Source organism: Agelaius tricolor, unplaced genomic scaffold (assembly GCF_023055355.1).
Source record: "Agelaius tricolor isolate 1412-34295 unplaced genomic scaffold, bAgeTri1.0.p SCAF_33, whole genome shotgun sequence".
NCBI lineage: Eukaryota > Metazoa > Chordata > Aves > Passeriformes > Icteridae > Agelaius > Agelaius tricolor.
Window position 1 is genome coordinate 1,712,061 of NW_027269293.1, and position 26,650 is coordinate 1,738,710.

The 26,650-nt window shown below is 47.6% G+C and overlaps 1 long non-coding RNA gene across 1 annotated transcript; it reads right to left on the minus strand.

Moving 5' to 3' along the window:
* Positions 1-13,349: 13,349 nt before the first annotated feature.
* Positions 13,350-19,892, minus strand: LOC139602197 (uncharacterized). The gene is made up of 3 exons (XR_011683125.1): positions 19,549-19,892; positions 17,638-17,746; positions 13,350-16,596 (listed from the first exon to the last, which is right to left on the minus strand). It is a non-coding gene; the product is annotated as an uncharacterized lncRNA (long non-coding RNA).
* Positions 19,893-26,650: the final 6,758 nt, after the last annotated feature.

Below are 26,650 nucleotides of genomic sequence, written 5' to 3' on the forward strand. Positions count from 1 at the left end.
CTCCATGTGCCCAGCTGGAATAATCCCTGAATAAATACATGGAATCCCTGAACACATGGGATTCCTGAACCCACCCAGCACTGCAGGCTCAAGGAAGCATAAAAATGTGTAAGGGAAGCTTTTTGAGCTGACCCCATCCTGATGTCCCCTTGCCCTCATGGCTTTACACTGCCAGAGGGCAGGGTTAGATTGGATGTCAGGAAATTGGATGCCAGGAAGGAATTCCTGGCAGTGAGGGTGGGCAGGCCCTGGCACAGGGTGCCCAGAGCAGCTGGGGCTGCCCCTGCATCCCTGGCAGTGCCCAAGGCCAGGCTGGACAGGGCTGGGAGCAGTGGGAGGTGTCCCTGCCATGGCAGGGGTGGCTCTGGGTGCTTTTTAGGGTCCCCTCCAACCCAAACCATTCCATTATTCTTTGCCCCTGAAGAAGTCACGCTTGCCCTTCAAATGGCAAAATCAGCGTTTGATCTGTGTGACAATCACTGCCTGAGGAATGGGAGCAGAGGAGCAGCAGGAGTTTCCATCAGGAGAAAGGGGTGTTAAGGTGCTGGGAGGTGTCAAACATCAGGTGACAGCACCTGTGGTGCCTCTGCTCCATTCCCAAACCTGCACCCACAGGCTGCAGTGCAGTTCCCTTCCCACACCCAGCCCCAAAGCTGTCCAGGGCTGCACCCTGTGCCATCCATCCCCTCTGAGGGACCCCAGCACACCCAGGCTCTGTGCCAGCAACAACTTTTGAGTCTTAATTCCCATTTGAGCTCCCCACTGCCCCCTTCTCCCAGCACCCTGTGCCTGATGGACCCTTCCAGAGGGACTGGGCTGGGTTCAGCTCCTAAAACCCCATTACAGCAGCTAAGAAGCACTTTCCCCCTTTGGAATCCTCCTCTCCTTTCCCCCACAGGGCAGTCAGCAGCTGGCTCAAGGCTCCAGGGTTAATGTCCTTTGCCAACACTTATCTGGCCTAATAGAACTGGGGATATTGCTATCACTCACAGATATTTCAAATCCTTCCTCTTAATCCTGACAAGCTCTTGCCCTTAATAACTTCAGTGGGACTTTTGCCAGAGCAAAGACTGTCAAGTCAGATTCTCAAATTAAATGAAAAGCAAAGCAGGAAGGGAAGTTCAAGGTGAGGGGGGTTTTTTTCCCTTTGTGCTTTTTAAGGATGTTCATAGCTGGAAACTGGGGTTTTTTCCTTGTGATTATCTAAATGATGGATGAGTCAAACATCCTGAGAAATGGTTCCAGCTCCAGACACAAACGACAGAGGATGAACTGAGCAAAGCCATCAGAGGCTGAGAAAAGACAGAGAAGGAAGACTTGGAGAGCTGATAGGGAAATAAAAGACTCAGTGGAAAGGAGGAGGTTTCAGAGGAAAGCAGGGATCATGTGCTTTGTGAAGCTTACACACAGAGAGAGTTGATACATTTTTAATTAATAATAATTTGTAATAATCACTTGGGTCAGACAACAGGTTGCTGTGGCCGCAGGGTGGGAGCTCTTTATATTCTTTGGAAACTTTTAGCACAGATTATCCCAGTTTTCTTTTGAAATGAGAGGAATATTTCTGTACTCTGTCCATGGCACAAACCCTGGAAAATATGAAGATGAGAGCCAAAAAGCAAATAAAGGCCTGGCTGTTGTTTCAGGATGTTCTGTGCTTGCTGGGGATGCTCCTGTGCTGGAGAGGGAGGAGCTCTGGCCGATGCCATGGGGCTCAAGCCCTGCTGGTGAGCTCAGGAGCAGCAGGAACAGGAGATCTGAGCTGCTCTTAGGAAGAATTAAGAGTTAAAGAATTAAACTCTGCCCATTTTTATGAGTGCATGAGGGCTGTGGGATCCCCCTGGGCACCAGGAACAGGAGGGGCTCTTTCTCTTCCACAGGTGAAGTTTGACCCCGGCAGCTCAAACCCCTCTCACTCCAATCTAACCCTGAGCTCTTTGTTTTCTCCCACTGTGCAGAAATTCGGCTTTTCACCCAAGGAAGGAACTGATGTCACCACTGGAAAATCTGTGACATCTCTGGGAGGATCTGTGTGGCCACAGCAGGGCACTCTGCAGCAATCAGGGTCCTGCCAATAAAAACAGTAGTGGAGCTGCTGACCTGGATTTACTCCCCAAAAGATTGCACAGCTACTGCTTCCATTGGAAACTATATAAAATCTGTAAATATTCAGTAAGCCTTACTTAGATCTCAATTATACCTGAAGCCCATAAATCAGGGTGGGGTTGGTTTTGTTTTAGTTTGTTTGTTTGAATTGGCTTTTTGCAAATGCAGCCAAAATTCTGCTATTATTTATTTAGATTCATCTGGGAGTTTACCAATTTGCAGTGATTTACCAGTACAAATATTTTTCAAAGAAAAAGGTTTCCCCCCTTCTCTGTAAATATTCTGTATCTGGCCTTTGTGAGAAAAAGATGTTTCAGCCTGAGTAGGAAAAAAATAAAAATCTATAAGCATTTTATAGAACTCATCAAATCCAATTTTAGTTTCGTTTTACTGAGAATCAGGACTTTCTGTTCTCTTCAGTATCTATGGGAAGGTCAATATTACTCCTGTAAAATCAGCAGCAGCAAGGTTTTTTACTTGGCCACGTCCACTTTCCATGGAAAGTCAATAGAGACACTCAGAGCAATTCCTGAACAGAAGAGGAGAGATCGAAAGGGAATTTTTGAGAGGTTGAGCTGTGAACTGAAACAGAATCTAATTCCTGAAAGGCTTGACCCAGCCCCTAGTGAGAAATAGGAAATTGCTCAGAGGAATGGGAAATTTCACCAGAAACAGGAGCTGACCTTCCCTGAGAGAAAAGCCAGGATCTGGAGGAGCCTCAGCAGGCCCAGACAGAGCAGCTGCCACCTCCTCACCTGCTCTGCCATCCCTCACCTGCTCTGCCACCTCCTCCCACCCCTCACCTGCTCTGCCACCTCCTCACCTGCTCTGCCATCCCTCACCTGCTCTGCCACCTCCTCCCATCCCTCACCTGCTCTGCCACCTCCTCACCTGCTCTGCCACCCCTCACCTGCTCTGCCACCTCCTCCCACCCCTCACCTGCTCTGCCACCTCCTCACCTGCTCTGCCATCCCTCAGCTGCTCTGCCATCCCCTCCCACCTCCTCACCTGCTCTGCCACCTCCTCCCATCCCTCACCTGCTCTCCACCTCCTCACCTGCTCTGCCATCCCTCACCTGCTCTGCCACCTCCTCACCTGCTCTGCCACCTCCTCACCTGCTCTGCCATCCCTCACCTGCTCTGCCACCTCCTCCCACCCCTCACCTGCTCTGCCACCCCTCACCTGCTCTGCCATCCCTCACCTGCTCTGCCACCCCTCACCTGCTCTGCCATCCCTCACCTGCTCTGCCACCTCCTCCCCTGCTCTGCCACCTCCTCACCTGCTCTGCCACCCCCTCCCACCCCTCACCTGCTCTGCCACCCCCTCACCTGCTCTGCCACCCCCTCACCTGCTCTGCCACCTCCTCACCTGCTCTGCCACCCCTCACCTGCTCCATTTGGATTACAGCAGGCCCTGGAGCAAGCAGAGATTCCTCCATGAATGGAGGGGGAGGTTTGGCTCAGCAGCACCGCTGAATGCTGATAATCCCTCACCCCAATTCCCTCTGGTTTATCAGACACCCCTGGGGGCAGCCATGGTGGCAATGCCATGGTGACAATGCCATGGTGACAGTGCCATGGTGGCAGTGACAGTGCCATGGGGGCAATGCCAGGGACACATGGTGGCAATGCCATGGTGGCAGTGCCATGGTGACAGTGCCATGGTGACAGTGCCATGATGGCAGTGACAGTGCCATGGTGGCAATGCCATGGTGACAATGCCATGGTGACAGTGCCATGGTGGCAGTGACAGTGCCATGGTGGCAATGCCAGGGACACATGGTGGCAATGCCATGGTGGCAGTGCCATGGTGACAGTGCCATGGGGGCAATGCCAGGGACACGTGGTGGCAATGCCATGGTGGCAGTGCCATGGTGGCAGTGCCAGGGACACGTGGTGGCAGTGGAGCTCTCAGCTCAGGGGCTCTCAGTGGAGGCTCTGCAGGGAGAGCAGGGCTGGCACCACACAGGTGTGAAAAACAGGTCCAGTCTCCTGTGAGAACGTGAAGAGTTTAATAAAGAACAACAGGACATAAGGACCATGGAGCAAAGGTCATCACAGCCACTGTCACCTTTGGGGATACCCCTTAAACGCCTTTTCCTTGCATCAGCCTGTTGCATATTCATAGACCCTCATGCATATTCATAAACTAGCTTACATTTCCCAGGAACTATTTTGCATGGCCCCTCCTCGGGTCACCTTTTCAGAGCATTTGTGTTTCTTGGCTGTGGTTTTGGCTCCTTCTTTTTATCACCTCCAGTTTTTGGGCCTTGGTCACCTCTGCCTTCAGTCAGTGAGTGCTGATGGTTGGCAGATCTGTACAGGGGTCCTCATCCTGTGTTCATGGGTGTTATCCCATCCAAGCAGGCATTTTAGATCAGTTTATTCTGGAACTAGGATTCTAATTCAGGAATTAGATTTATTCTGGATTTAGGATTCTAATTCAGGAATTAGATTCTGTTTACACTTACATCAGTTATTTCACTACTATGTGTAAGCTTAATTAACAACAGGAATACAAACTATATCTTTATAGCAAAGTTACTTTAACATCACACCTATAAAATCCATTTTAATATTAGTGAGAAGCCAATATTATATATTATATATTGTATATTATATATTATATATTGTATATTATATATCATATATTATATATTATATATTGTATATTAGATATCATACATTATATATTATAATATATATTATATATTATATGTTATATGTTATATGCTATATGCTATATGTTATATATCATATAATATCATATATTATATTATGTTATATATTATATTATATTATATTATATTATATTATATTATATTATATTATAATTATATTATATTATGTTTAACACAGGCATTGTGCTAAATATAATATAATATATTATATTTAATATAATATATTATATTATATTATATTTATATCTATTTATATTATATATGATATAAATATATATATATTATATTTATATATCTATTTATATATATATAATATATTGTTATAATAATATATATTGCTCTGCTCTGCCTGGCACCCACACTGCAGCCAGGAGGGACAAATCTCATCAAGGCTGGAGGCAAAACCAGCCATGTCTGCAGCTGCCAATGCCAACAGCCCTCCTGGAACCACAGTTCCAAAAATCCAATATGGGCAGAGGGAAGTGGCTGGAGGAAGCTGCTCACGTCTGGAGGCACCAGAGAGAATCCTGCTTCCCTCCCCCAGCCCCTCCATTTCAGTGCTGCCACTTGGCTCAGATCATTCACTTTTAATAGTCTGCTTACAAATGAGATTGTGAAGGAAGCACGTGGCTGAGAGCAGGGATTTCTGAGTCACATTCTCATTTCCCCCTCATGCCTCCTAGGCCTTTAATAAACTACAAAGAGACATTAAGAAAACACTAAGAACTCTTTATCTGCTGAGATTTGGGAACTGGTGCAGCAAGCAGGCAATAATGGATTCCACGTATCTGCAACACACCCCGGAGGCAGTGGCTGAGCAGGGGGGACAGGAAGCTCAGCAGCTCAGATTTGAGGAGCTGCAGGGGGATGAAGGCAGTGCTGGGCTGGCTGAGCGTGGTTTCCCAGTCCCTCGGGAAGCTTCCAGCTCCTCATCCCCTGGGAAAGCCAAGGGGAATTAAGGAGCTGTGGTTGGTGCTCTGAGCCATCCTCCACATCACCCCCAAGATGTACCTGGGCCACGGGGGCCAGGTGAAATCACAGCAGGAAAAAGGGAAAAGGGGCCACGTCCAACCTCTGCCTGTGACAGTTCAGCAGGCAACTGAAAATCAGAGGGAAGGAGCAGGTAAATGTCCCCCCAAGGCAAAGAAATCAATGCCAAAATCAAGTTGGAGTTAAGAACACACACACACAGAACTAATTACAGAAAGAGAGCTGAGCTGGAGTGGATGAAAGTCCTCGCTGAAGGAAACGGCTCAACCAGGTAAATGGAGCAGTTGGCCTCAATGGCTTGGGTTATTTATTTTATTTTTTCTCTTTCTCCATGTAGGTCAGATGTCTTCCTGAGGGGGTTTCTCTTAACCTCGCTCTTAGGATCTCAATTACACACTCAACACAGATTAACAACAACAGCAGATAATAGAACAGTTAGAGAAAAGAACCTCAGAGGAAAACATAGTGCACTTAGACCAGAACAAATAGGAAGGGTTCAGGAGAAGGAAAATCAATGTGGCTGATATTTATTACACTCTTTATGGAGGGAGATGGGACTCAACCAGAGCCCATTTAGAGTTCTGTTCCACTTGGATTTTGCCATAAACAGAAGTAATGAGTCCAGCTCTTCATTACACTTGGTTTTTTTTGCCCAGCACATTTTAATTAGGGTTAAGAAAATACACAGGGAGGAGGAAAATAAGACAAGTAAAAGTAAGAACAAACTAAAAAAGTGATAAAAATCTCCAGCCAATTCATAATTTACTATCAGTTCTGCTCAGGCTTCAGCTGGATGTTCCAAAAGCAACATTCCCTTTCATTTGGATTGGGTAGTTTCTCTTCAAACAGCCTTTTTATGCCACACATGAAGAGAAAACAAACAACCACGAGCAGGGAGGAGAAAGGGAAATAAAGAAGGCAAACAATGCAATATGTATGGGATCTAATAAAACATGGAATCCCACACTGGGTCTGCAGTCACCCAAAAAATGTGTTCTCCCTGCTTGAGCCATCCAGTTCCATGACTGACTTTGCCTGGACTCAGTGGGGATTGAAGGTGTTGGGATCAGACTGCAGTCAAAGGAATTGGAAATCTCATTTGAGGTGAGACCTGCTTCAAGTACAGCTCAAATTCAAATTATTTCAGTTGTGACAGAGAGGGGGAAGAGAAAGAGAGGAGGTGAAATAACAGCTCGTGCTAGCTAAGATAAGCCAGGCAAGACAAAATATTAATTCTGGTTCTGTTAGCACACCAAACAGAGAAAGATGTAATTCCATCCACCTGTCCACACCAGAGAACATTACTGTCAGCCATGGTGCATAATCCAGGGGCGATAAATCATTAAAACCAGGCAGAAATGGTAACACTGTGCTGTTAGGTGCCACTGATAGCAAGGCTGTCTGAGAAAGGGGGATCCCCAGAGTGAGTGGCTCCTGTTCCTGTGCAGCTGGAGCTGTGGGCTGGCTCTGGGGCTCTCAAGGTTCACAAACCTCACTGAGAGTGGGGAACATTCCCAGCTCCCTGCAAAGCCCAGCACCAGGCTGGACATTCCCCATTCCTTGAGCTCGCCCTGCCCCATGTCCATCCCTGCTGGGAGGGATGAAAGTTTGACAAGGAAGTCTCACAGATGCTTAGCAGAAAGGTTTTTAAATGTGGATTATGATGAAGGAATGGAGATGGAAGCAAGTTTTGATAGAGAAGAAAAGAATTGCTGAGCCAGTCTGACTGGATAACCAAGGAGGCAAAGGATAGTGTGAGTTAGAGGGGATTTTATGGCTTAGAGCAAAGGATAAACCCACCTGAAACAAGAAGATGATTTTACCAAGCAGGAAGAGAGCACAGGCAAACAAGGCAGCAAAGCTGCAAGTAGAAAAAAGGCCTCAGAATTTTCCACTGCAAGAAAACTGAAAAACAACTTCTAGCTTAAACTGTAATGTACTGACTGTTAGTGATTGGAGAACAGTAACATGAATATGGTAATTACAGGAGTTATGATGGGCTATAGATAAAAGTTAAGGTATAGATTGGTTCTACTGTATTGAGATGCTCAGCAAAGAAAAGTATCTAATGTATTGTAACCAAAAGAAAAGTCTAGAATGCATTTTAACCAAAAGAAAAGTATAGAATGCATTTTAACCAAAAGAGAAATCTATAATGCACTGTAACCTAAACCAAGGGTCTCCAGGCCTGCCTGCAGCTGGAGCTGACAGCTGTGGGCACAGCTCTGTCACCCAGCACCCTGAACTGCTGTAACCCCTTGGATGGAATAAACTGCATTTTGGATGCAATAAACTGCATTTTGTATGCAATAAACTGCATTTTGTATACAATAAACTGCATTTTGGAGAGCCCCTGGAGTCCCATATCCCTCCTTTCGGCTCTTACACATCCCCTTGCTCCAGGGATGGTTCAGAGCTGGAGCTCTGCCCTGCTGGGCTCTGCCAGGGCCTGGCTGTGTCATCCTGAGCAATCAGCAGGGCCAGACACAGCCCCTGCCTGTCAGATGGCTCATACAGGTGTTCTCATTAACCTCATTAGCTAATGAGCCAAAGCCACCACGCCAGGCTGCAGATGAGACTCCCTCGGAGTCCTGGAACACCAGGACTGCTCCACCAGCCCTCAGTGCTCCGTCCAACACCAGCAAAAGTCTCTTCCTAAGGCTTGCCAGCACAGCAGGGGTGAAAGGAAATTGAGCTGGGCTCGCTGCTTGGAAAACAGAGGCTTTGCAGGTGAAACACGAGGAGTTCAAATCAGGATTGAGATGAAACTGTTCCCTACTCTGTGAAATGAGAGCGTTTTGGGAAAAGGGCACAGCCAGTTCATGGAGCATCCTCAGCTTGTCATTTTCCCCTGCTGCTCCAATCACTTTGGGCTACCCTGAAGAAGTGTAATCACCAGCAGACACAAAAGAAAGCCAGGGGGAAAAAAACCTCCTGGTTTAGGGAAGTAGGGAAACCTGGGACTCAAGCTGTGTCCTTGCAGGAGCTGGAGAAAGCTGCAGCTTTCCACAGCCACCTGGAGCTTAATTGCCACTTAAAGGAATTATCTTCTGCCTTTATCCCTCAGAAAAAAAAAACCAATTATTTGTAGGGAGCAGACAGACAGGGAAGCACATTGGAAATTGCTTTGTAGACCAGCTTCCTCTCCTTTCCCCTCGCTCAAAGTGACAGAAAATAGAAACAATAATTCAGTCACCAGGGCTGGGAAGAGCATGAGCTTCCAGAGGATGGAATAGGAAAGGCCACTTGCATCTCCTGATCTTGTGTTCCCTCCTCAAGCACCTGCAGCTGTTCCATGGCCTGGCCCTGCACCTCACCAAGGGCACCCTCCTGTGTCCTTTCCCAGTGGCATTACCACAATCAATCACAATCAATCACAATTAATGTGTGACCGTGTTCACAGGGGGTGTTGGATGAGGGAAGAGATGAGGATCTGACTCCATGTTTCAGAAGGCTTGGTTTATTATTTTATTATATATATTACATTAAAACTATACTAAAAAATAGAAGAAAAGGTTCTCATCAGAAGGTTGGCTAAGAATAGAAAGGAATGATAACAAAAGCTTGTGTTTGGGACAGAGAGTCCGAGCCAGCTGGGCTGTGATTGGCCATTAATTAGAAACAACCACATGAGCCCAATCCCAGATGCACCTGTTGCATTCCACAGCAGCAGATAACCATTGCTTGCATTTTGTTCCTGAGGCCTCTCAGCTTCTCAGGAAGGAAAAAACCCTAAGGAAAGGATTTTCCATAAAAGACGTCTGCGACATTAATGCTTTTGGGAAATTCTCCCAGCATTTGATGGCCCAGCACCTTCACTGGGACTCTGTCAGGAGCAGTATTTCTTGACTCTGTCAGGAGCAGTATTTCTTCTCTCCTTTTAGGACAAAAAGCAGCTCTGTCCTCTTCCATGCACCCAAACTGAGCTCCTGGCCGTGGCAGGAAGGCCTGAGAGGGGCAGCCCAGAGTGGAACCACACCAGAGTCGCCTCCCCAGTGATGGGGATGCTGGGCAGCAGCAGGAGACTCCTCTCTCCCAGCACCTTTCACTGCACTGAAAGCTCCAGAGGAAGCTGAAGCAGCCAGCACTGAGCAGATCCAGCCAAAGCTCTCCGGAGTTTAGGCCCTGATTTAAACCTGAATTGGGTTTTTTTGAGCTCTTCATTGTCATGCAGCCCTGCCTCATGATTTTATGGCCAGAGCCCTCCTGAACAGCTCTCTGAGCCCTTGCTAATGAGCTCAGGGTTAGGCCAAGGCTTCAGTTAACCCATTTTTCCCATTTTTCTCCTTTTATTCCCCATGTTAGTGTGTCATCAGTCTATGGGTTGCTCTCCTTACTCCCACATCTGCCTTGTGTCCCTGTCTCTTCTCGATCTGAGCACATCTGTACACATCAATCCAAAAACATCATCTCAGCTTTTGGCATTTGCTTTTAGAAGCACTAAAATCATTTAAAATAATCCAGACTCTTCCATAGCACCACATTCCCCATTCTGCTATCAGCAAAGACTTTCTATTTAATTTTTTTTTTTAACTTTTTCCACAGTGGAACATTTTAATTCAAACCACCCAGCATTTCCTGCACACGCCCTGGGAGGCAGAGCAGGAAATCAGTGGGAGAGGCCTCAAATTAACAGCATTAAAAGGGATTGATAGAAGAACAGCCCTGGGTCAGGAAGACTTGTTCTAGGCGTTCATATCCCAAAGAATAAGCTTGTCATTTTAGAAAAATCAATTTTTAAAATTTTTGTTTGTTTGTTTGTTTTAGGAAATAATATCTTTTCTGCACTAACTACTCCCCTGGTCAAAAAGCTTCATTCCTAGCAGTTTCTTTCTTTAATTTTCTTGGCCCTGATCCTCAGCTCAGGTATATCAGACAATAGAGATGCATCTGCTTATGTGAGCTAAAGATCTGGCCCAAACCCGAGTCTACATTACAAATAACGTTCAAAGAAATTCTTGGCAAACGAAGAAGGGAAAATAAAAGTCTTTTTGTGCTGTGAAATTTCCCAGGAATAAAACAAAAGCACAGTCAAAACTATTCAAATGGCATTTCAGGAGATCAGTCACAGAATCCATTAATGCATTTCTTTTTAACAAATGGAGCTTGCAAATTTGCTCTGGGTTTACAGGCTAACCTGTTCTATTGCCATCATGGGCAAACCTGGTTCCTGCTGTAAGACCCAGCTCAGTGTTCAGAGTCTCTGTGAGGAAATGGACGGAATTCTTCCCTACATAATAGGGTTTAATTAGGATAATGACTCAAATAAGAACCTTATCAAGGTTGTATCAGCTCTTGAAGGCACGTTACATGCATATGCAAGTAAGTCAGGCATATACCCAGCAAATATCACCCTATTTTTCAGAACATAAGATCAGGATCAAGTGTAGGGTCTCACAACCCTACTGGAATAAAACAGTGCCATTCCCTGGGGAAAGCAGTTCTGAAATCAATGTGACTCAGGAAATCTCTGTACAGCACAGTCAGTCCACAGCGTTTACAGCTAAATCTTGTAGCTACAAGCTTGGGCCTGGTTCCCCACTGCACGGCATGAGCAGTAAATTATAATTATTCCCACTTTTAAGGTCCTTGCCCAAAGAGTTTTACTCCTATAAACACAGAAAACTGCCCCCCATCTCCTTGTATTGCTGGAGCAGAAAATGTCTCTGCAGTTGTGATTCTCCCTTGACTCTGCTTGGCGGCCCCATTCCATCCACCTCAATATCAGCTCCATTCTCGTGTGCACTTGGATCATTTGCAGGCAGTGAGTAAAGAGCAGCGATGCAGCTGAGACTCTCCAAGGAGGCTGGGAAATAATTGACTTTAGCTGGTTCCCCAGCATGATGGACATTTGCAGAGCAGTGCAAGCCCTCTGGAGCAGGGACAGAGGGGCTGAGCTCTGGGACAGGGACAGGAGTCCCAGCCCTTTGAATTTGCCCTTGGGATTTCCCTCCTTTGGGGAAACCAAAATGGTTTTGTCAGGATCCCTGACCCCCTGGGCTCAATCCTCTAAAATGTGAACACAGAGGAGCAGGAGCAAGTTTAAGCGACTCTAAACCCAAGCTCGGTACTTCATATTCATCATTTAGATTCTGCAAATGCTAGTGAGAGCAAGGCTTATTTGTTGATGCCTGTTTGCAGGGGTTTATTTGCTTGAAAAGGCTAATCAGCCAACTGCTTAAATATAAAGGAAAAGGGAGAAAATATTCAAAGCTATTCAGATGAGGTGCCATGGTTTGAGTTTTGATGTCAGTGTGCAGCCAACTGACAAATGCTGAGCCACAGTCTGGTGTAAATCCAGATGAATTCCACTAGAATCAACAGACTTCCTTCCAATTTATTCTGATGTAACAGAGACCATGATATTTCCATTCAGATTTACATTAGATTTGTTTCCTGTTTTCCATAATTCAGTCAGTTTCCATTGTGTACAAAAGCAGCCTGGGCCAGATCTTGATTTTATTTGCATCAGATGAAAACAGTTGTTTCAAATGGAGCTACACTGAATTTATAATTGCATAAATAAGAGCAGAATCTGATCTATTCCAAGAGAGAATTTCCCAGGGCGTTGGTGTGTGAGAGCACTCCTGCTGTGGTGATCAGGTGCTTTGCCATTGATTTCGATGGAGAAATTCCATCTAAATCCTGCACTCAAGCCCTGAGCTTGAGCTGCTTTGCACACCCAAGGCCCAGAAGTCCCTCTTTCCTCCAGAAGATCAGCCAATAAGCCAACACCTCCATCAGCTCATGGCCTGACACACAAACACCATGCACAGCCTGAGCAAAGCATCAGGGTGGGAAGGGCTCAGCCTTGCCTGGCAGAAATCCTCCTCCAAAGATGGATTTCATTGGCCACTCACATCATTTATAACCCAAGTGCTCCGTGTTGGCTTTTTGCTCCCTACTGAGTTTCCTCCCTTGAGGCCCTTCTGAGTCCCCTTGTTCCACTGTAATTGGAATTTTAGGAGCAGTGCAGTTGTTCCCTGGCAGCTCAGACTGCCCGTGCCAGCAGCCACACCACCAGTAACAAACTGGGTTATTAGCAATAACCAATAAGATTGCTATTCCCAGCAACACGTGTAATCAAGTGGATTTACTCCTCCCCATCGAAGCTGCTTATTCCACTGCTAGCAGGAAAAATAAGGCCATTTAAAGTCGTTTATGGTGGTTGCAAAGGCTTTTCTGAGCAGATACACAAGTTGTGTTGCCACAGCTGCCAGGAGGACTTTGAACCCAGCTCATCCGTCTGCCTCCACCGCGCCTCGCGCTCGTTCCTGGCTGTGCCCTGGAAGGCAGAGTTTCCATGAGACATGGACAGGCACTGCTCTCACTCTGGGCCTCACAGGTGGGGTACAAACTCAGGTAACCCTCACAACAGCGACCTCCAGCTCTAACCACACAGATATTCCACCCCAGCTCTCAAGGGGGAGAAATATTCAGCTTCATTCTCTGTTACCCATGGCCTGGGGAAATGCAAGGCAGATCTGCAGTAAAAGCAGCTGTATCAACAAAATATCACTTTACATGGCTATGATTTGCCATCTGACATGAAAACATACCTCTTCCATTTGGCTTTTCAGGCTCCTGTGTGTTTAATTCCACAGTAAATTTAGATTCCATTACAAATCTAAATATTTCTCTTCGTTTACAATATTCAGCACCAAACATGGGAAAAACAGAGACAAGAACAACTGCAATGACACCAATGACAGCATCACAATCACAAGGCCACCGGGATTAGGAGCACATTTTTGTGGCAGATTGAAATTTCAGCATCTCTGTGCTTCTCCCTCGTCACATCATCCCAGCCCCTGTGCAGAGACTGGCAATTACCCTGTGGGTTTGGCCTGTGGTGCATGAAACAGAGCCTTGAAAAAACAAAAAAAAACACAAAAACAAGGCAATCATGGAATTTCCAGAGTGGGTGGAATCTGTCTGTTAGGTTTGCACACACACACACCCTAAAGGCAGCTTTACATCGAGTTTGTGCCCATAAAACACAAAGGCACAACAGAGTCTCTCCTCCTGATCCCTCAGAGAGCAGGAGCAGAGTTGAGGCCATCACACCAAAGCAAAGGCTGACATAACTGCTGATGGGGGATGCTGTTCCCCACAGCTTTCATTCCACGGTGTGATTTGCATTACAACTGGATCCTCATTGTCCATTCCAGCGGGCAAAGAGCAATCTGGTACAGGTTACAGCAGCGAGGCAAAGCAGTGGTGTCACAAAATGGGTACCACCAGCAAAGGCAGCCTTTGGCAGGGCTGATTGAACAGAGCAGCACTGCCTGGAATCAACAGGAGCCCCCCAAAAAAACCCCAGCACTGAAGAATTCTGCTTAAACAAAGCAAAAGTGCCAGAAACCCTCTCATGGTGCTCCCTGAAGGTCTTAGCATGGAGCTGAGCTGGGGCCACTGTCCTGGGAGAAGGGACATGGAAGTTAGCACAGAACACAGCCCTGGGCAGGTAATCATTGGTCTAGACTTTATGTATGACAGGAAGTTTATTCATATATTTTTATTAAGAAACTTATTGCTCTTTTATAGACTAGTTCACCACAGGTTGACTTAATTGGTTTTTTTTACTTAAAACAGTATTACTGTTGGTTAATAACGAAACTACTTTTTGGTAAACAAATCTTTATCACACATTTTACATGTTTTACAATACAAGGTGCAGCAAGTTAAGCTAAGGATTGTTTCTCATTCTTTTCTCTGATCTTCTGACAGACTTTTCCCAGGACTTTTCCCTGGGAAAGTTGTGTTTGTGTCTGTGGCCACAAGGGAAGGGACACACTCAGGGGCTGTGGGGGACATGGGGGGACACAGGAGGCCCTGCCAGGCTCTGCTGGTCCCACTGGCAGGTGACAAGGCCCAAACGGCCCCAGCAGTGCCTGACACAGCCCCAGCAGGAAGAGTGCGGCTCTGAAAAGCAAAGCCTGGGGCTGGAACCTTTGAAGGAGAACAGTCACAGGCATCTTTCATGGAAAATCCTTTCCTTGGGAGTTTTTTTTCCTCCTGAGAAGCTGAGAGGCCTCAGGAACAAAATGCAAACAATGGTTATCTGCTGCTGTGGAATGCAACAGGTGGGTCTGGGATTGGCCTCATGTGGTTGTTTCTAATTAATGGCCAATCACAGCCCAGCTGGCTCGGACTCTCTGTCTTGGACTTTGTAAGCTTTGAGAAGCTTTTGTTATCATTCCTTCTTTTTCTATTCTTAGCCAGCCTTCTGATGAAACCCTTTCTTCTATTCTTTTAGTATAGTTTTAATGTAATATATATAATGAAATAATAAACCAAGCCTTCTCAAACATGGAGTCAGATCCTCGTCTCCTCCCTCACCCTCAGGCCCCTGTGGACACGGTCACAGAGAACACTTCCAGGGCTGTATTGCACTCACATTCCAGGGGAAAATGCCACACAGGCTGGGGGGGACAATGGCACAGAGCTGCCCCTGGGCCCTGCAAGGAAATGAGGAGCAGCTGCCCTGGGCTGGAGAGGGCCTGCAAGGCTTCTGGGGGGGGGAAATCCCAAATGAAGGGGGCTCAGAGGGCAGTGACAGCCCTGCCTGAGAGCCTGGGAGTTCAGCCCCTGTGCTGGATTCTCCTGGATGTGCAAAGAGCTGTGGTGTTCCCAGAGCTGCTAGTGCAGACTCATTGATTAGTAGGCAGGGCAGGAAATTCAACGAGGTGGGTGAATTAAAGCCAGACTTCACAGGCTGCATCTGTTCCTCCATTCCCTCTGGATCCAACACTGATGGCACTTCAAAGAGTAAATTTAGCGAGGAAAGCTTGCCGGGCTGACGGCCCTGTAACCTGAACCATGCACGCCTGTCTCAGGGGCAGGAGGAGCACACGGGAGCCACTGGGACGTGCCCCAGCCTGAGCTGCCTGCCTGGAGCACAGCTGCTGCTGCTGGAGATGGACCTGCCTGGGCTTGTCTTCTGCTCAGGACGCTCATCCTGGGAAGGCCTGGCTGCAGCTCCGAGGAGGAGGAGGAGGAGGAGGAGGAGGTGGACAGTGTGGGATCTCAGCACATCGTTCCCGATGTCCAGAGATGCCAGGAGAACCCTTGGGGGGTCTCGAAAATCCTGGAATGTTGCCAAGAGTGTTTGGTGGCTTGATTTTGATCCATCCACAGAAGTAACAAGAGTTTGAGGACAAGAGAATCACTTTAGAGTAAAAGGTGTAAAAGAGACACATTTAGAGGGTGAGATATAGACTTTAAGGTTTTTGGTACAGGGGGGTTATGGAGACAAGATGGAGGGATCAGGGCGTGTCTCGTCCTTCTTCTTTCTTCTTCTTGTCCTCCATCTCCTGTGATGATGTTGGCACTTAGAGATTGGTTTCTGGTGAAGGTGCACTTGCTAACATGGGTGAAAAGCATTGGGAAATAAAGGTAAATATTGTGTACGTAGATTTTAGTATAAAAAGACATGACCGCCCCGTGGGTGGTCAGAGAGTGCCTGTGACTGCTTGCAGATCAGACCTGTGTTGGGCAGACAGAAAATTTTGTAGATAAGAAATAATAAACAACCTGAAGACCGAAAAACTGAAGAGTCCAGACTCGTCCTTTGCATCGCGTGCCACCCAAGAACCGCCCTGCCCGTGTCGGGGCAGAGACAGACAGACGGACCCGACAGGACAGCAGTGCTTTGGGTACTCCAGTGTCTGTGATGCTCCATCAGCAGCAGGATCCCAGAGTGACACAGTCCCCACAGGCAGCAGTCCCAGGCACAGGGCAGCCCTGTGAGGGTGCAAACTTCTCCATCTTGCAGCACGCCCAGGACCTAACACACCTCCAGTGCTGCTCGTCCACACCTGTGTTCACAGACAAGGGAAGCAGCCATTTCACAGCAGTTCTTACTGCCAGCAGCTCTTCTGGTATCCAGGCAGCTCCCCACAGCAGCACAGTTAATTTAGTCATTACAGATATCCCCTGAGCTGCAGAAAGCATTGCAGAGCTGACCAGAGCTGCCAGCTACGGGCAGGAGGTGTTAGAGTAGGTCCTGGACCTAATCCAGCTCAGGTCAGTTTGCCTTTTGCAGAAAGGCAAAACTCCAAAGAGCCTGGCTGGTTTGGAAGGACCTAGGAAATCAAGGGGAGACAGGACATCTCAAATAAAGGACTTATTTTTCATCTAGGTGTGTCCAGAAGAGGATTGGAAGCATCCCTCTGCCCATTTGGTGATCCAGCCTTCTTGGCCAGACTAAGGTAAACCCCAAATGTCTAAATCCCACTACAAAAAGTGGTTTCTACCTATTCTGACAGCAGCTGGGAGGTGTGACCCCACCACTCAGCAAGCACTAAGGATACCTGCAGCCTGGAGTAAGAGGCAGCATGGGGAGCACAGGCAGAAGAGGCAGTGTAGAAGCACTGAGTAAAAGAGAGAGAATCCCTCTGTCTTCCCAGCACGGGACTGGAAACGTGAGGGAACAGCTGTGCCAGGGGGGTTTAGATTGGGTTTTGGGGAGAGTTCTTCCCCCCAAGCACTGCCCAGGCTCCCCAGGGAATGGTGCCAAGGCTGCCAGAGCTCCAGGAGCCCTCAGGGGTGCCCAGGGTGGGGTTGTTGGGGGTCTGGGCAGGGGCAGGGGCAGCTCTGGATGATCCTGAGGGTCCCTCCCAGCTCAGGGTATTCCATGATTCACCACTGAAGTTGCACAGCTCTATCAGCAAAGCATTCGACAAACCTCTTGCAGTGAAAAACAACACAATAAACAGGAAAACAAAGGAAAAAAAAAAAACCAAAACCAATCAGTTCTTGTTCCTCAGAGCACAGCCCCTGTTCCCAAGTGTCTTGCAATGGATTGTGGCATAGAGGAAAAAAGCAGAAATGCCTCAAATAGATCCAGTTGGTTTTACCTCTTTTTATGCTGGTCCTGTGGCTCTTTCTAGGTGGTTTTTTCCTACTCTTCCCCATGTGATGAGATGCATCATTTGAAGGGCAGCAACCAAACCAGCTCCTCCTGCTCTGAAGAAAGGCAGCAACTGCACTTAGAATAAAAGATTGTCAGGCAGATTTGAGGTGTCAGTCAAAGCCTATCTCTGAAAAAAACATTAGTCCAGGCAGCTCCCCACACCCCCACGGTTAATTCAGTCTTTCCAGATATCCCCCTGAGCTGCAGAAAGGCTCCAGAGCTGACCAGAGCTGCCAGCTACAGGCAGGAGGTGTTGGAGTAGATATTGGACCTAATTCAGCTCAGGTCAGTTTGCCTTTTGCAGAGTAAAAGACTGTGATTATCAAGCCCAGGGAAGCAAATCCTGGCTTTGTGAAGCAAGCTGTACCTTTTACTGGATGAGGGGCATGGATTTAGAACTCTGTTGTTCAGTGTGTCCCATCTCCAGTGGCACACGTCCACTCCAATATTATTATTCTAATTTTAATTATTATTTGTGGCTACAGCCAGGGCTGTATGAGGCACTTCCCAAGCACTCAGGAAAGCACTGGCTCTGCTCCAAGAAATTCATTATTTCAGGATAGACAGACATGCAGAGGCACTGCATGGTCAAGTGGCAGAACTGCTGACCCAACAGTCAGTACCTGCCTTGCTGGTTGACCTTGGAAAACTCACATTCCTTCTTCCCACACTTAGTCCCATCCCACCCTTTGTCCACCCCATTTGCTTAAAAAATGTTCAAGCTGTGACTGTGTTCGTGTTTTTGTCTCAGAATCTTCTTGGGGGGAAATGTTTTTGTTCTTTGAGAAAAAAAAAAAAAAAATTTAAAAATTCTGTTTTCCATAGCATTTTTTCTCAAACGCTTGTGTTGGAAGAAAAAGCATCAAATGTTTTCTCATGGCCAAAAAAACCCCAGAAAATTCAGACTGGGCATGTTTGCTAAGAGTTGCCAGTCACTGGAATTTTCTGGGGAAAGTACTGTAGAGATTAGCGAAACATCCATTTTGTTTTCCTGAAAATAAGTTTGAACCTAAAAATCAACTTGTTCTGTGAGTAAGAAACTGGTGAAACCCGTTCTTCCTCTGATTTGTATTACAACTGCTTTTTATTTCTCCCTTTCTTGGTGCTCCCAGCTTACTGCAATATCCTCAGGGCCCCTGATGCCCTCCAGACCTGCCCAGAAAAATCCTTGGCTGCTCCAGCAGCTTTTTGCTTTGCAGGGAAGGGGGTGGCAAGTGCAGGGGGGCTGGCTGGAAGCTGGGCAGGAACTGATTGACCAGTCATATCTAAATGCCAGCTGGTCACCTGGCTGCTGCATCCCAAAACAGGCAGGGAGCCAGAGGTGTAATTACCTCCCCTTCAATAGAATATTAACTTAAATGTCTCTCTTCTCTCCAACCGCTGTTTGCTCATGAAAATTGCAGGAATCCTGGGTCTGTGAGACCTCTCTTATTCCATCAGGTTGGGTTGAATCAGGTCAGCTGGTTCAGAAGTTATTGGAGCAGGGGAAAGGGGGGGACCAGCTGCAGATAGAAGAACACAAGGGGAGGCTCATTGCTGTGTAAACCCTGGCTCCAAAATGAGGCAGTTTTGGTGCACCTGTGGGTCCCTGAGATCAGGTGAGTGGTGGCTGTGCCAGAAATCAATCAGTCCCTGTCCTCTGGGGAGGCTGCCAGGCCCAGGACTGTCCCTAGTGCACTCACCACTTTCTGCTGTACAAAACCTGGAAATGGGGCTCCACTGGACAGAAAGTGTTCTGGAGCCCAGACAGTCCACAACCTGAGTTATTGACACCTGGATTCACAGGCTGAAAGGGAAAAATCATTATCTCTACATTATATATGTAAGAAAACAAAAGCCAAGACCAGCAACTTACTGCAGGATCCTGAGATGGAGTCAGGAGGAGGCTCGGATGTCCCATGTCCCATCTGGGGCCCTAAGCAAAGCCCACCTCAGCTCCTTGCTGCTCCATGTCCCAGGCAGAAATTCCCTTTTCCTGGGCATTTCTCACTGCTTCATTGCCCTCAGGAGCTGAGTCAGGCTCACCACACTCCTCCTCCATTGGCAGCTGGGTCCACATGGCATGCTGATGAGGAAACACTGTTTGTTGCTTTGTTTGGGTTCATTATTCATGGGCACCATGCTGGAAACACTCGGAGCTGCTTCCTGAACGGTCCTTGAGCTGGCGTGCAGGGGGGACTTACCAGCACTGGTGGCCAGGCTGCCTTTCCATGGGCCAGCTCTCTGCCATCTGCTTCCTGCAGCCCTTGTCACACTCCCCATCCCTCATGGCTTGGGCTCTGCTCTTTGGCATTATCTGAGTGAGAAAGAGGCAAATACTTGGAGCACTACAGAAGCGCAATCAAAAACGGCATTTCACCAAGCAGACACTGACCCCGGCATGGGGAGAATGTAAAGCGCATCCTCTGGCTGGTTTTGTTCTTCAATCACATTAAACAACTCAGAATAAGCCACTTGCAGGGTTTCAAACCTGTTTATCCTTCCACAGAAGATGCCTTCACCCTCCTTCAGATAACCCCCAACTGTCTGAAACCTTTTTCTCATAGGCAAGGCTCTTCCTCTTTAGTGCCTGCTCCTGGAAATCCATTTTTCATCTTAGGACAAGGGTGGTCTGCAGCTTTAGGAGCACTTTGAGAATGTTTGCAGCAAGACAGAGCTCGAGCTGCTCTCAACACGTTCACCCTCAGGCATTAGCACCAAAGGCAGCTTTCAGGGGTTGTGGGTCTATCAACATCTTCTGACAGGGGCCCAGACCCTCCAGAGAAGGCCTAAACTTAGCAAAGCAGAATTCTTTTCTAAGTTACTCTTCTGAAAACCCTTAGAAATCACCCAGTGCTATCCCCTGGGGTCTCCAGAACAGAACCTGAAGCTCTTCCAGGTTTGTTGGGGTACCTCTTGGGGGCTGGGATTTGCTTGGAGAGCTCATTATCCCACCTTGGACTGCAACTAAGAGCGGGGCTGAGTCTTTTGACTCCTGTGAATTGCTGTTTGCAATTATGTTTTCATTTTATGACAAGGAACTGAGCCTGTGCTGCAAGTATTTCACCAGATCTTAGAGAATTTCAAAGCCTGTGGGGTGGGAGTTTTTTGCTGTGTTCTAGCAAAGGATCAGTCTAGTGAGGCTGATATCAGCCTCTGGTTGGGTTTTCTGTGAAACCCAGAGCAGGATTCATATTTCAGCACTTTCTTCTTCACTTGAAATTCCAGGGGATTTTGACAGCCAAGGGTTTGCTGTGAGCCCACCCTGTAGCCCACACCTGTCCCATGAAACCCCGTGACACAGGAGGGGGGATTTACCCCAACTGGGCAAAACCCTCACCTGATATAAATCAGCACAACCACAGGGCAGCCCAGTGAGCTGGGCCATACCACACCAGAAAGAAACCCACGTTAGGATGTGCTTCCCCTTCATTAATTCTTTGCCTAGAACCAAGACAGACCCCTGGGGATGTATCAGCTCAGTTCCATCTGCTGCAATCCCAGGCAACGGCGCAGGGAGGAATTCAAATCCTGTGCACCGCGTTCTCTACCACTGCAACCCTGTGCTTCTGTCAAATGAGCTTCTTGGGCTGAGCAATAAGTAAAGGAGCTAAATACAGGTGTGACTGTCTGACCTGTGTGCTGTGAGGTGTCAGCAGAGGTAACTGCACTAATGCTTTCAGAACTTAAAAATCACTTAACTGAGGACACCAGAAGAGAGCTTGGCCCGTGAATAATACACATAAATACTAGAGATGCAGTCAGCCCCCCACCTGGCTGTTGCCTCAGTAACACATCTCTGGGAGGATATTTTTAAGCCAGTATTATTTATCTGGTAGGTGGAAGCAGACCTGTTAAGGCCATACCAGGTCAGCATATGTCTAAGCATGTACTGAAGAACTTAATTAGTTCTCCCTGAGTAGAGAGACTCCCAGTGCTATTTAGAGGATCGTTATCCCACTGTGAGGGGCCTCAGAGCCTGCTGCTAGGCCTCAGCTTAACAGGGCAAGGCTGGAAGAGCTGGATGGGGGTGAAAAGTCTCCCTTTCATGCTGAGGAGTAATTGCTGAGCAACTGCAGGAGCGGGAGGGTCAGTGCCAAGAGCAGGCATCACAAAACCACTCTGAAACTCAGAGTAAAAAACTTACTTCAGGGTCAAATTGTGTAGATCCCATGACTTTTGTTTGTTTGTTTGTTTGTTTCTAGAGGTCCAACATCACCTGCTGTGCTTGGTGGCTGCGTCCCAGGTAATTCCAGTGACAGTGAGCAGGGCTGACAGGACAGTGGTGCAGGTGTGGAGTGAGCCACTGCTGAGGGCCTGTCATGATGTCCTTATGTCAGCACAGAGTCAAACACAGGCAGGAGCTCAGCAGCAGCTAAACTGGACCTTGTGCAAGTGGCTCAGTCATCGTTTTCATTTACAGTTCCAAAAAATCAGAGGCTCTAAACTGAGTGCCAAGAAGGGAATGCAATGGGCTCCCCAAGGATGGATGGGTTTGTTATTCTGGCAGGAGGTAAAATATCCATCCTGGAGTGGATGGGCCTTTGGAAAACCAGACTGAGCAGCCTCTGAAGAATAAAACAGCTTCCCAAGCATGTCAAAGCTTCTGTAAGGACTGGCACTCACAGAGGACACTGAGGCTGGAGAGGGAGGAACCTGGACATGCTTATTTTGACTTAAGAGTGGCTCCAATACACAGCGTGGGACCTTGGTGTGCTCTTGGAGCTGTCAGGAGTTTTTCCTGGATGAGTTGTTATGGTAACTGAGCTAATGCCCTGAGATAGATGCTTTCAGGTGGCTCCAGGCCAGAAAATCAACACCAATAGATTCCAGATAATAGACTTCAGCTGAACTCAGTGCTGGCGTCTACTTTATTTAACCTATTCACCAATGACTTCCTGAACCCCATTCTCCAGGCAAGCCATGTATGATGAGAAAAGCTGCCTGGCCTCAATGAACCCCAGCTTCCAAAAGGCTGAGGGGACCCCATGTCCTGCATGGCTGAGTCTGTGCCAGTAAATCAAATGTGCCTGGGACATTCTCCTGCATTCAGAGGACAGCTGGCACAGAATTACCAAGGTTTTCCTGTTAAATTCTCACTCTCCAAATCTGTGGGGACACATCCAGGCATCCCATAAGGAGCAGTCCCTGGCCCATGCTGGCTACTGAAATGCACCTGGACTGAGCCAAAAATTGCAGTGGAATACTCCATCATTGTAAGAGAGAGGAGTCCAGGCAGTGCTTAATTTATCGGCACAGACCTTGCCTGGGTGACTGCAGGAGAGGAGCCTGGAACCAAGAGCAAAGGCTCTGTCCATGTGCTTGTGCTTACACCACACACAGATCCAGCTGGAACATCCCCAGGAACAGGCAGTGACAGGCACAGTGGGCATGTCTAGGGATTGCTCTGGATCAGCCACTGACATCCTCTGCTTGAAACAGCTCCTGGGTTAAGTGGAGGATTCACCAGTTCAAGGCAATATTCCTCCGCCTCCCACTGAACATCCAAACACAGCCAATAAATGGTCAGCAAGGAGCAGCTGATTCCACGTGCCCACTACCCAGCCCAGGTCAGACTGTGTCACCAATCACACACTCTGGGCCAGAAGGCTGAGAGGCCAAAAGCCCCAGCTTTACTGAAACTGCTTCTTTTATTCCCTGGTCCCATACAGGTGGACCTGACTGGTCATTTAACATCCAGCACATTTCACATGACTGGCTAATTAACGAGACACCATTTGTAAACAGCCTTATGGGCAAAACAGCTTATTACAAAACACCAGATTGTCTAGAATTCTTTCTCTCCATCTCCCTAAGGTCTCCCAGGTTGATTCATGGGAAAACTTATCTGGCTTTCTCTCTCTCTGACCAGACCACTGCATCCACCTCCTGTTCGGTGGTGCTCCAACACAGCCAGCAAGGAGCTCCAAGGAGACAAAACCCAGGAAGAGTCATGCCAGCTTCAGAGCTCCCACATCACCACCAGACCAGCTGAGCAGCTCCCTGGCCCTGCCTCCAGAGCCTGCCAGACGGGTTCTGCCGTGGTGTGGCCCACAGTGCCAGCACTGAGCATGCCTTGGGCGTTTGGGACAGCCCATTGCGTGCCCGTGGATGCTTCTGCAGCCACGCTGGGTGCTTCTGCTCATGCCAAGACCCACTGCTGGTCTCCTGTTAGGCACTGATGGCTTCAACACCACATGCTGGCCCGTGGCCACTGAGCTGGGGCATTTCTCTGCTTGTTCATTCCCATTTCAACTGTTGCTTTGCTTGTTTTACCCACTGGCAAACCATGTTACTGTAATATGTCACTCTGTAGGGCAGGAACTGGTTTTGAGCGAGTTCTTTTCTCAGCCTCTACTGCAACTGGATTGCAATTTCAGTCAGCACAGCAGTAATGTGATTAACAGGCTCTGCACAAAGGGGAATTGCATCCTAGGTGGATGTGATATTTGCAGTTCTGGCCAGCCCATGTGTTTTCCCAGGGCGAGAGGTCATGTTGACTGATCTCCAGAACGGCTTGCTCGAACTTTTAAACATTAAGGTCTAAATAAATTTTCAGCATTAGCTGGTATGCTGATCCCTTTCCTGCCAAGCTGCCGCCTTAAGTGAATTTTTATGACTAAGTTACAAACCCCAGAAAGTACGAGCAAGAAGTGGAATTGCTGACTTGGCCTTTGCTAAATGCCAATTATCTACAAAGGCATTAGGCGGGGAGGGGAGGATGAAAAACAGGGTCATTTTCATGTTTTCTCAGGTTCAAAGCAAACTGTCCCGTGAGCCCATTGCAGGAACACACAGCATGCAGAGTGACCATTAATATTTATAGGCACGACACTGAGCTGCAGACCTTGGCAATCACAGCAACTCCACTTTTGGAATTAATAGTGCTCTGTTTGGCTGGTACCTCGGTACACAAAAGGAAGGAGGAGACATCAAGATTTTCAGGGAGAACTGAAGAAGTAGCTGGGCAGGGATCCATAATTCACTGAGCTGCTGAAACACTAAAACCAACTCTTAAATCCTCAGGACTGCTGGCTAAATGCAGCACCATGTTTTCACTCTCCTCTCTGCTCCTGTGGCTCCTAGACAGTCCCAGCAGGACAGGGCTACTCTTGTTATAATCCCCATGGTTATTCACTGGTTATTGCCCAGCTGATACACACCAATGTATTTCCAAAGACACTCCTGGTGCAGCATGGATTTATAACACCTAAAGATCTGCCCGAGTGATCTTAAGACCCAAATTGGTCCTGTAATCTCAGTTACAATGCAGCCTTTTCCCACTCTGTATTTCCTAAGTCCCAGTGGCAGCGAGAGACAGGCATCTAAAATCCTCTAAACCTCTCTGTGCTGAGTCACAACCTGCCCTCAGCCCAGGGCTGCCTGGCTCCACATCTCAGAAAAATCTCAGGGAACTATCCCACCATAGCTCAGTCACCTCTTTATGAACCTTTAGAGAAACGTGTCCCCAGTATCTGGGCATTTACAAAAATGCCTCTGGGAGTGGGTGAGGTTGGCACAACCCAATAATCCTTTATGTCAAAAAAAAAAACTCAAGGAGACACGACTTCAGGTAGAGACTGGGCACTCCCCACATTGCACCCAGGCCTGGAAAAAGCAATAGGAGATTGGCCAAAGGTGCTAGTTTAGGAACCAGGAAGGTTAGCAGGAAATCCATGGAGAAAAATATTAGAACTACCACTTTGTTTTTAATGTACTCACAAAAATTGAGCTGGGACTTTGAGCAACAGGCTCTAGATTTTCAAAAATGGCCAGTGACTGCAGCTGGGCCCTCTGAACTCAGCACACCAGGGCAGGATCTCCTGGTGAGTTTTGCATTGCTGCAGCATGTGGGAAGGTGCACAGCACCTTATGGAAAGGTTTCCTTTTTATGGGAACCAGGCATCTACCAAACAAGCATCAGTATGTGCACTCCATCAACTCAGACCCTCCAAATCCTTTTTTACTTTCAAAAATTAAGACTGCAAAAAGTAGGAAAATAAATACTGGAAACAACAACAAATAGAAGTGCTTCTGCCATTAAAAACCAGGTGAAAAGGAGGAGCTGAGCCAAGTTAATCAGAGAACTGAAATGAGATGTTGGAGAAAAGGGCCGTGGGTGACTTGGGGTTTGCAGTTAGCTGAGTGATGTGAAATCTCCTGTGTCTGGCTGAGCTCTGAAAGGAAATGCTTTATTAAATCTTCTTTGTGTGAGATTTCAAGCTGCCTCTGGACTGGAAAATAGGACCATTCCAGTATGTGGGATATAATCAGGAACTGAAGTCTTTAGTGCAGAGTTTTCTGCAGAGGAAACTCTGATCAGCATAGACACATAACTCAGAGGGCTCAGGATTTAGAGAGATGAATTAGGCACCACATACCCACAACATACCTCTTCTAGCCAGTATCCCCAAAATGCTTCACAGAATTAATCATGCTGGCAGCAACAACCCGGCATTAGGAAAGACAGGGCAGGTGGGCATAAATTCACCACACTGAATCAAAGCTGTCCTGTGGGCCAGTGAGTCCAAGGTCCATTATCTCAGCTTTCATCCCCACCAGAGCACAGTGCTTGCCGTGATTGATCTCCCATGCCCTGGCTCTCCTGGGAGTCTCCAGTCTCACTGTACTTTCTGTGTGATTCAGACACATTTTGGGCAGCTGCAGCCTCTTGCTGTCCCTGTCCACACTGCCTGCTCCGCTGTAAGCTGTCTGCACCTCTCCTGTCACAAGGACTGTGCCACCCCCAAATACCTGCACAAAGAAGCAGGGAGACACGGGCACAACAGGACAAGAGAGAGGTTCCCAGAACTCTCTCCCATGTCCCACAACCTCCCCTGCCCTTTTTCTTGTCATGTTTCTCTCTCTGTGCTTGGCCGCATATCCAGGAAAACGAGACCTGACCAGAGACAGGACAGGCAGCAGCAACCTCCTCTGAGCTGCTTATTTCACAGCACATGTCTGGATTTGAAGAGCCT